At 39.6% G+C, this 9095-nt stretch overlaps 1 protein-coding gene across 10 annotated transcripts in view; it reads left to right on the top strand.

Moving 5' to 3' along the window:
* The window catches only part of pym1 (PYM homolog 1, exon junction complex associated factor), a 159604-nt gene that overhangs the window by 77969 nt on the left and 72540 nt on the right, over positions 1 to 9095 (top strand). For 9 of the 10 annotated variants that reach the window (XR_009508963.1, XR_009508969.1, XR_009508966.1 and 6 more), the window contains 2 exons: positions 1826 to 3695; positions 6599 to 6790. The gene's annotated coding sequence lies outside the window, so the exon portion shown is untranslated. The remainder of the gene's footprint in view (positions 1 to 1825; positions 3696 to 6598; positions 6791 to 9095) is intronic. The other variant, XR_009508964.1, reaches the window with a different exon arrangement.

Here is a 9095-nt window from a genome sequence, read left to right as displayed (position 1 = left end):
GGTAATTTGTGACATTCAATTATTTAAAAAAAGAGAAGTGAGGGTGTGTCGTGGTGTGTAAGCAATGCAGATATGCAGAAATGTAGCGAGAGAAAGCAACCATTTTGTTATGCTCCCCAAGGGAAGTGGGGAGGGGTTAATGAAAGATGCAAATACAGAGAAAGAGAGATTGAAAGAGAGAGAAAAAAGACGAGGAGAGGGAGAGAAAGAAAGGGAGACCGATCATTTCAACAAAGCCCTGGAAGGAGATTGAGATGAGAGAGAGAGAGAAAGCACAATTCCACAAGATAGAAAGCAAAGGATAGGGAGAGCCATTACATATTCTCCCTGGGAGGGGTTTTGAAAATAACTCCCAATTTACTCAGAAAGACTACAGTACATTAGTTATTTCCCAAAAGCAGAGGAAAATCCTTTTCCACTCACTCTCAGGACAGAAATAACTTCAGAGATAGCACACTGTTGCAGCTAGTATTGCTGCTGCATCACAGCTCCAGTGATCCAGATTCAATCCTCACTTTCAATGCTGTCTATGTGGAGTTTGCATGCTCTCCTTCTGAGTTTCCTCTGGGTGTTTCTGTTTGCTTCCACATCCCAAAGGGGGCAGGTTGGTTAGTAATTGCCTGCTGTAAGCTGCCTCTAGTGTGTAGGTGATTGGTGGAATCTGGGGGGAATTGATGGGGATATGGTATTAATGTCGCATTGGTGTAAATGGGTGGTCAATGGTAAGCATGGATTTGGTGGGCCACTCCAAGGAGGCAAATCATTTCCATATTTTCTGGGATTGCCCTAAATTAAGTTTATATTGGAAAGGTATTCATAGAACTTTAGGTCAGGTATTTAAGACCCAGATACCTCTGAACTTTGAGACGCTCTATTTGGGACATGTTCTGTTTTTGGATCAGAAGAAAGACATAAAGTTGCTACAGGTCATCTTAGCAGCAAGTAAAAAATCAATCACCAGAAAGTGGCTAAATCCAATATCACCTACATTAGAAGATTGGCATGAAATTATTTTGGAAATATTTAAAATGGAAAAGATGACCTACTCTTTGAGAATTCAAAAAGAAAAATTTAATCAAATTTGGAATAAATGGATTGAATTTATAACCCCAAAGCGAGCAGACTCTGGTTGACTCTCCTAATGATTTATACTGCTTTTCTCATCAACACAGTAATATTGCTAATGTAAGCACCCTTGGTTCAATTGTTTACTGTTTTTTTTTGAAAATAGGGAATTAATACAAGTAAAGGAAAAGATTTGGGAAAGGGAAAAAATATGGAAAAATTAAGTAAATAAATACATAGGGATTGGATAATTATGTTTGGGGGTGGGAGCAAACGTGACCGAGTTAGGATATAAAATCCTGCAATGGTAGTTACATAGGGTTACATATAATATTTTGTACCAGAAGTAATGGTTCAGAAGAGATACATGGAAATTATTATTAATCCACTATTATTACTATTTTTCTTAACAATTATTGTCCTTGCTTAGTCTAATAGGGTGGAATTACAACTGCACATAATTCTCTATTTAAGTGCCTTATTACTTTTTATATTATCTCAATGTGTACTTATGAATGTATAAAAAACTATAGGTTAAAATTAAATTTAAAATTTTTTTTAAAAAAGGATTTGGTGGGCCAAGGGCCCTGTACTGTAATGTACAACTATGACTTCCCAATACTCCTTGACGTACTGAATTGTATTGGAACATGCTTATATATCTGTTTGCAAAAGCATGCTTTAAGCTAGTCTTTAGCTATAATTTTGAAAGAAACAAAGATAAATCTCAGGGAAGTTAATTCTTACTCCTGCTCTTTAGGGAACTCATCGCATTTATCAACTTAAAGTGGCACCATCGAATTGAGACAAGATAGGTACCTTTTCTTCAACTGGTGGGTGAGAAGACATTGATTTATTTTTACCTTGCAATTTCTGTTAGAATCTCCATTCCTTGCTCTATTTCCTGCCATTAAAGAGAATTACCTGCCTCAAATGTAAAAGTTTTGCACTGATTGCCTTTCGCAACCGTTCATTGTATTAGGAACAGAATTCTAATCTGCACAAGTCCCATTTGTTTTGCAGGATTCTGAATGTGGAGAATGACCAGACATGGAGTGCCGGAGAGAAAGGAGTACACAAGACCTGAGCTGAGTGACTTCTCAGCAATGTTTCTTTTTATTTTCATTTTTTCCCTTTTTTTATTATTTGGTAATTCCATATACAACATGATCTTAAGCCTTCAAAACAAGTCTAGAATCTATACAGACTAGAATTATCTAGTCAACATTTCAGTCAAAATTTTTAAGTGGCTTATACAGTTCATTTTTGTGTGTCTCAAGTTTTCAAACCATCATTCCAAATCCCTTGCCATCTCTGGCTCTGTCTTCACTATGATGTAACATCTGTGTCTTCCAGCCTTAACAAATGCTTCTCCTGCTCCAGGTGATCTCAGATCAGTTCCTGCTTGGAGTTGTTCTGCAAGCTTTCTGCTTGTATTTATTTTTGGTGGAAGTGACCTCTGAAGGAGTTTTCTGCCATCCCTTCCCCATTTTTGCCTCTGACCTAATCCTTCCTATCCAATTCTTCCTCTAAATAGCTTTGACCAACTTTCTGGTTCATATGAACCCCACATTATTCTCCATAACTTCCCTCATCTTTCCCTACCCCCCACCCCACTCTCCGCTTTCTGCACAATCTCCATGACTCCTTTGTCCACTCGTCTTTCCACACTGATCTCCCTACTGGCACTTATCCCTGCAAGCAGGACAAGTGCTACACCTGCACCTTCATTTCCTCCCTCTACCTTCTCTCTCACCACCATTCAGGACCCAAACGGTCTTTCCAGGTAAGGCAACGCTCAATTTGCAAGTCTATCGGAATTATCTACAGTATCTGGTGCACCTGCTGAAGCCTCCTCTACATTGGTGAGACCCATTGTAAATTGGGGAACCGTTTTGTTGAGTACCTTTGCTCTATCTGTAACAGGTGGCATTTTCTTGTAGTCATCCACCTTAATTCTACATCTCATTTCAATTCTGACATGTCAGTCCTTGGCCTCCTCTGCGGTCATGATGTAGCCATTCTCAGGTTGGAGGAGCAATACCTCATATTCCATTTGGGTAGCCTCCAACCTGATGGGATGAAAATCAATTTCTCTAAAGGTAGTTTCCCCCCACCCCCTTTCTCTTTATCCATTCCCCATCTGGCTCCCCTCTTACCCCTTCTCTTTTCATCTGTCTATCACCTCCCTCTGATGCCCGTCCTTCTTCCTTTTCTCCCATAGCCCACACCTTTCTCCTATCGGATTTCTTATTCTTCAGCCTTTTACCTTTTCCTTCTAGCACCTCCTAGCTTCTCACTTCATTCCCCTCCCCCTCAACTGGCTTCGCCTATCATCTGCCAGCTTGTACTCATTCTCCTCCCCTCACCTTCTTATTCTGGATTTTTCCCCTTCCTTTCTAGTCCTGATGAAATGTCTCAGTCCAAAACATTGCCTGTTTATTCCTCTCCATAGATACTACCTGATCTGCTGAGTTCCATTCATGTTTTGTATTTGTCACTCTGTATTTCAGCATCTGCAGAATCTCTTGTGTTTATTATCTAGATCAGGCCTCAAAGAGATATTGTGTCGGGCTCTGGTGAACCACTTTGCAACCCCATTGACCAGTGCTGGGCCTAACTGGTCTAAGGTAAGCTAGCAGAGGTGTGGTGAGACTGTAAATAATGTAGGAAAAATGAATTACATTCAACTGAGAACATAAAGCAAGCTAGTTCACACTCTTAGAGTCACAGAGTCATAGAACACCACAGCACAAAAACAGGTGCTTTGGTCCATCTAGACTGTGCTGATGTTAATCTTCCTACTCTCATTGAAATGATGAAATGGAACCTCACCACTTCCACTGGCAGCTCATTCCACACTTTCACCACCCTCTGAATGAAGTTCCCTCTCATGTTCCCTTAAACGTTTCACCTTTCGCCCTTAACTCATGACTGTTTTTCTAGTCTCAGACAATCTTGGTGGAAAAAGCCTGCTTGCAGTTACCCTATCTATACCCCTCATAAATTTGTATACCTCTATCAAATCTGCCCTCATTCTCTTATACTCTAGGGAATAAAGTCCTAACCTATTCAATCTTTCCCCATGGCTCAGGTCCTCATCCGGGCAACATCTGTGTAAATTCTCTTTGCACTCTTTCAACCTTCTTAATATCTTTCCAGTAGGTAGTTAACCTAAACTGCACACACTATTCCAAATTAGGCTTAATCAAAGTCTTATACAATTTATACAACTCTTTATACAAAAGTTTCTTTATACAAAAAAGAAACTTTGCATACAGTTTTTGTATACAGTGAGTAATCAACAATGGACACAAAATGCAAAATGGAGCAGTGGAACTGAGAACCCAGGATGTACTTAAGAAATAATTAGCTTGCATAACAAAGGGATGTGACATTTTTTTAGATGGATGGACTGGTATGGAGGAACTGGCTTTCCAAATCTGTAAATTCCTTGGCAAATTTAGATTGTTTCTTCTCAGTACATGACAATGCTCTGAATGAATGGGTCGTGAGATTAATGGGTCACCTTTGACCAGGAACTTAACTGAATTAGCCTGTAAATACTGCAAGGAGGCGTTGAGTATACAACACCTCATGACACCATGAAGCCATTTCACAATTACAAAAGCATGTCAGGAGTGTAATGGGACAATCTCCATTTGCCTGAATGAGTGCAGCTCCAACAACTCTCAAGAAGCTTTACACCATCCACTCATTGCAGCCTTCTTGATTGATGCCCTATCCACCACTCCAAACATTTACTCACTCTACCACTGGCTGTACTGTGGCTGTATTATGTACCATCTATAAAATATATAGCAATAACTCACCAAGGCTTTTCCAGCAAATAGGAACAGCAGCAGTCCCTTCAAGTCTGCTCTGCTTGTAAAATCATAGCTGATCCTACTTTCCTGCCCTCTACCCATAACTCTTGATTTTTTTTTACTAAAAATCTGTCTGTTTTCAATATATTGAAGGGTTCTGGGCAAGGTTAGGGGCAAATCTTAAATGGACACCCCTTTATTTGGAGACCATGACCTTTCTGATGAAAAGAAACACTCTCAACATTTACCCTGTCAAGCATCCTAAGTATAATATGTCTCAATCAGATAACCTTTCATTCTTTTAAACTCCATTGAGTAGAGTCCCAACTTGTTTAACCTTTCCAACACACACAAAATGCTGGAGGAGCTCAGTAGGCCAGGCAGCATCTGTGGAAAAAAGTACTGTCGATGTTTTGACCTGAAGCATCAGCTGTACTTTTTTCCATAGATGCTGCCTGGCCTACTGAGTTCCTCCAGTATTTTGTGTGTGTTGCTTGGATTTCCAGCATCTGCAGATTTCCTCTTGTTTGTGATGTTTAACCTTCCCTCTTTTTGTATGTGGGACCATTCTAGTGAACCTCTAACTGTTCCCAATAATAATATACCTGTATATTTCTTTAAGTATAGCACCAAAACTGTACACAGGACTCTAAACGCCCAATTCACTTGTAGTAAGACTTCCCTCCTTTTATACTCCAAACCCCTCTATCCACTTTGCCTGCTATGTCCTTGAAGAGCTGTAATAAAAATTTCAGACTCGATTTCCCTTTTAGCCATGCTAAACAGGACAAAGGGTCTCGGCCCGAAATGTCAACTGTACATCTTCCTATAGATGCTGCCTGGCCTGCTGCGTTCCACCAGCATTTTGTGTGTGTTGCTTGAATTTCCAGCACCTGCAGATTTCCTCATGTTTGCAATCTACATTTACCTGCTTTTTGCCTCCCATTCCTTTTGAATAATGGTATCACATTGGCAGTTTTCCATTCCTTCAGTACTTCTCCAAAATCTAAGGAGTTTTACAACATTACAACCAGTGCATCCACTGAATTTGTGGCCACTTCTTTTAGGATCTTAGGATGCAAACTATCAGGTCAGGTGACTTGTCAGTCTTTAGCTTAATACCAGTTCTCTAATGATGGCATTTAATTCCTTCTCTGTATGTTTAGTATTCTTCTTGGACAGTTACTTGAATTAATAGAATGTTTGTAGATTTACTACCATAAAGATTGGTGCAAATATATTGAACTTTTCTGTAATTTTCTTAGTTACCTATAACTAATTCCCCTATCTCTTTCTCTAAGTGACCTCTCTATTCCCTTTTATATGTTTCAAGAAACTCACTGTCAGTTTTCATATTTCTCGCTTGTATGCTCTCATAAGTTACTTTATCCTTCTTGGTTAATTTTGAAATCCTCCTTTCCAGGATTCTGAGTTTATTACAATGTTCAGCCCCACGACTAATTTTTATTGCCTTATCTGGTTTATCCTTCAATTTAATACCCTCATTTACATCCTTGGTGATTCAATCTCTCTGCCTCTACTTTTAAAATCTGTCCATTTTTTTGGGTTATTATGAATTGCTGGGTGTCAGGAATTATTTCCTTAAATGTTTGGCATAATTTCTTTGTTGTCATACTTGATAGTGCTTGTCCAATCTACATTAGCCCAATCTATTTTTGTAATTCTCTTTATCCCTTTAATTGTAGTTCTCTCAAATCTGCGACCTCCAGACATATGGAAACAGCGCCACCTGCTGGTTACACCGCAAACCACACTCCATGTGAACTTGGAAATGTTATCACCGTTCTTCATCATCGTTTTGTGGAGATACTGGAACAGTTTGTTAGAAGGAATTTTCTCAAGCTTAAGAATTTGGCAATAAGTTTGGTAGTTCTCTGGTAAGTTGTAGTTAAACAAATTTAAACTGGAACTTGTTTTAATATTTAATATTTAACCAAAAATTAAAACAGTTAAAAGAAGTGCAAGTTCATTAACTTTCAACATAAATTTTTTGTCCATGGCAGTTAACAATTAATCAGCAGTGATTCTCTAAACTGGGAGCAATTATAAAGAGTAAAGAAATGAATAATCACCTATACCTTGGGTATAGCTTAAAAGGATTTTTATACGAGTTTCTGTAGTTTCTGTCTTAGTGTTTTTAAACACATTCACTCAGAAACTGTATTTAATTCTTTTTTGATAGGCAAACATATGCTACTTTTAGAACCAAATCCCAATTAGATCCCCTACAAAAATGACATGTCATTAACCAAAGGTATTTTGAAGCCCTGGTTTAATGGTTTATTATGCACTGAAAGTAAAGTAGTGATTTTCATCAGCCCTTCAAGACACACACCAGAGCAGCCAGACACCAACAACTCACACTATAGCTGCTGGAGAGGAAGCAGAGGTTGCAGGGGAGAAGGAAAGAACCTCTAGTTTGAGTTGCAAGAGATCTGGCATTTCATCAGTGAGGAAAATATAATGATGAGGTCCTGTGTTCTGGGAGGAGGGACAGGACATCCCGCAACCCCTCAGAGCCATTACTGGAAGAGCTTGGCTGGAGGTTGCTCAGCTGTCTCTTGCAGCTGTGAGAATCCTTGCACCTATTCTTCTTCAGTTTCTTTTCCTGTCTATCAGGCTCCACCTGTCTGTAAACTGTTCTTAGATCATAAGATCATAAGACATAGGATCAGAATTAGGGCATTTGTCCCGTCAAGTCTACATCACCATTCATCATGGCTGATTTTTCCTCTCAACCCCATTTTCCTGCCTTCTCCCATTATCTTTGACACTGTTAGTAATTACAAACTGATCAGCCTCCGCTTTAAATATACCCAATGACTTGGCCTCCACAGACATCTGTGGCAATGAATTCCACATATTCATCACACTCTGGCTAAAGTAATTCCTCCTCATCCCTCTTGTAAAGGTACACTCTTGTATTCTGAGACTGTGCCTTCTGATCATGGACTGCCCTACTATAGGAAACATCCTCTCCATGTCCACTCTATCTAGGCCTTTCAATGAGGTTTCAGTGAGATTCCCCTTCATTCTTTTAAACTGCAACAATATAGGCCCAGAGCCACCCTTTCTTAGATAAGGAGCCCAAAACAGCTTACAATACTCAAAAGTTTCTCTTTTTACAGAGCAGGAGATCACAGACAGAGCTGGAGACTGTTCTTTGTGGACTTTATGTGCCATTTTTAAAGAAAACAAGTGGGGCTTATTGGGACTTCCTGTAGAGTGGAAGATTTCGTGGGTTATTAGTAACTTAGGAAGGGTCAATAAAAAGGTTTAAGCAGAACGGCCATTGGGAGAGTGGCCATTCTTGAAGTGGGCCAGGGTTAGTGGGGAAAGCTTTGGTTCAACAGGCAGAGGCTAAGGGAACTGAGTCATATTTGAAATCATTTATTGATTGTAGAACTGAGGCCTGAGAAGTTAGAGCCAAAGTTATATCAAGCTTGGCGAGAAGAGGTGCAGTAAGTGACCTAGGTGAGTGTGAAACTTAAAGGTTTCAGACAGAAGACACAGGTAGGAACAGGCAAGCTATTTTTTTTGTTGTCTGTAAATCCTTAGTCATGAACTCAGTGTAAATAGGATAGTAGCTAAAGCAGTGGAATGCTCCTCCTGTAAGAAATGGGAGCTCAGGGTACTTAACAGTCTCCATGATAACTACATCTGCAGGAAGTGAACTTAACTGACAAGGTTGAGGAACTGGAGCTGGAGCTGGACGTACTCAGCACTGGGACCTCTGCTGTTTGTGATTTGTATGAATGTGCAGGAAGAAAATGCAGAATAGATGGGTGGGTTAGTAAGTTTGAAATGTCTAATACTGGAGGGCATACATTTAAGGTGGGTGGGGGGTGGTTGAGTTCAAAGGAGGTGTGAGGGGTAAGGTTTTTACTCAGAGCATGAAGTCTGTCTGGGGTGGTGGTAGAAGCAGATACACTATGGACTTTTTAAGAGACACTTAGATAAGCACATGAATCTGGGAGAAATGGAAGGATACGGGCATTGTGTAGGCAGAAGGGATTAGTTTAGTTTGCCACTTGATTGCTAATTAATTAGTTTGGCACAATATTGTGAGCCGAAAGGTCTGTTGCTGTGCTGTACTGTTCTATGATCTAAATTCTATGTGCATTCTGACCAATACCTAATAAAGCTTCAGCATACATACTTGATTTTATATACTAGTCCTCT

The sequence above is a fragment of the Hypanus sabinus genome, chromosome X1 (genome assembly GCF_030144855.1).
Source record: "Hypanus sabinus isolate sHypSab1 chromosome X1, sHypSab1.hap1, whole genome shotgun sequence".
Classification (NCBI taxonomy): Eukaryota; Metazoa; Chordata; class Chondrichthyes; order Myliobatiformes; family Dasyatidae; genus Hypanus; species Hypanus sabinus.
This window is presented reverse-complemented; position numbering and strand designations above follow the sequence as displayed.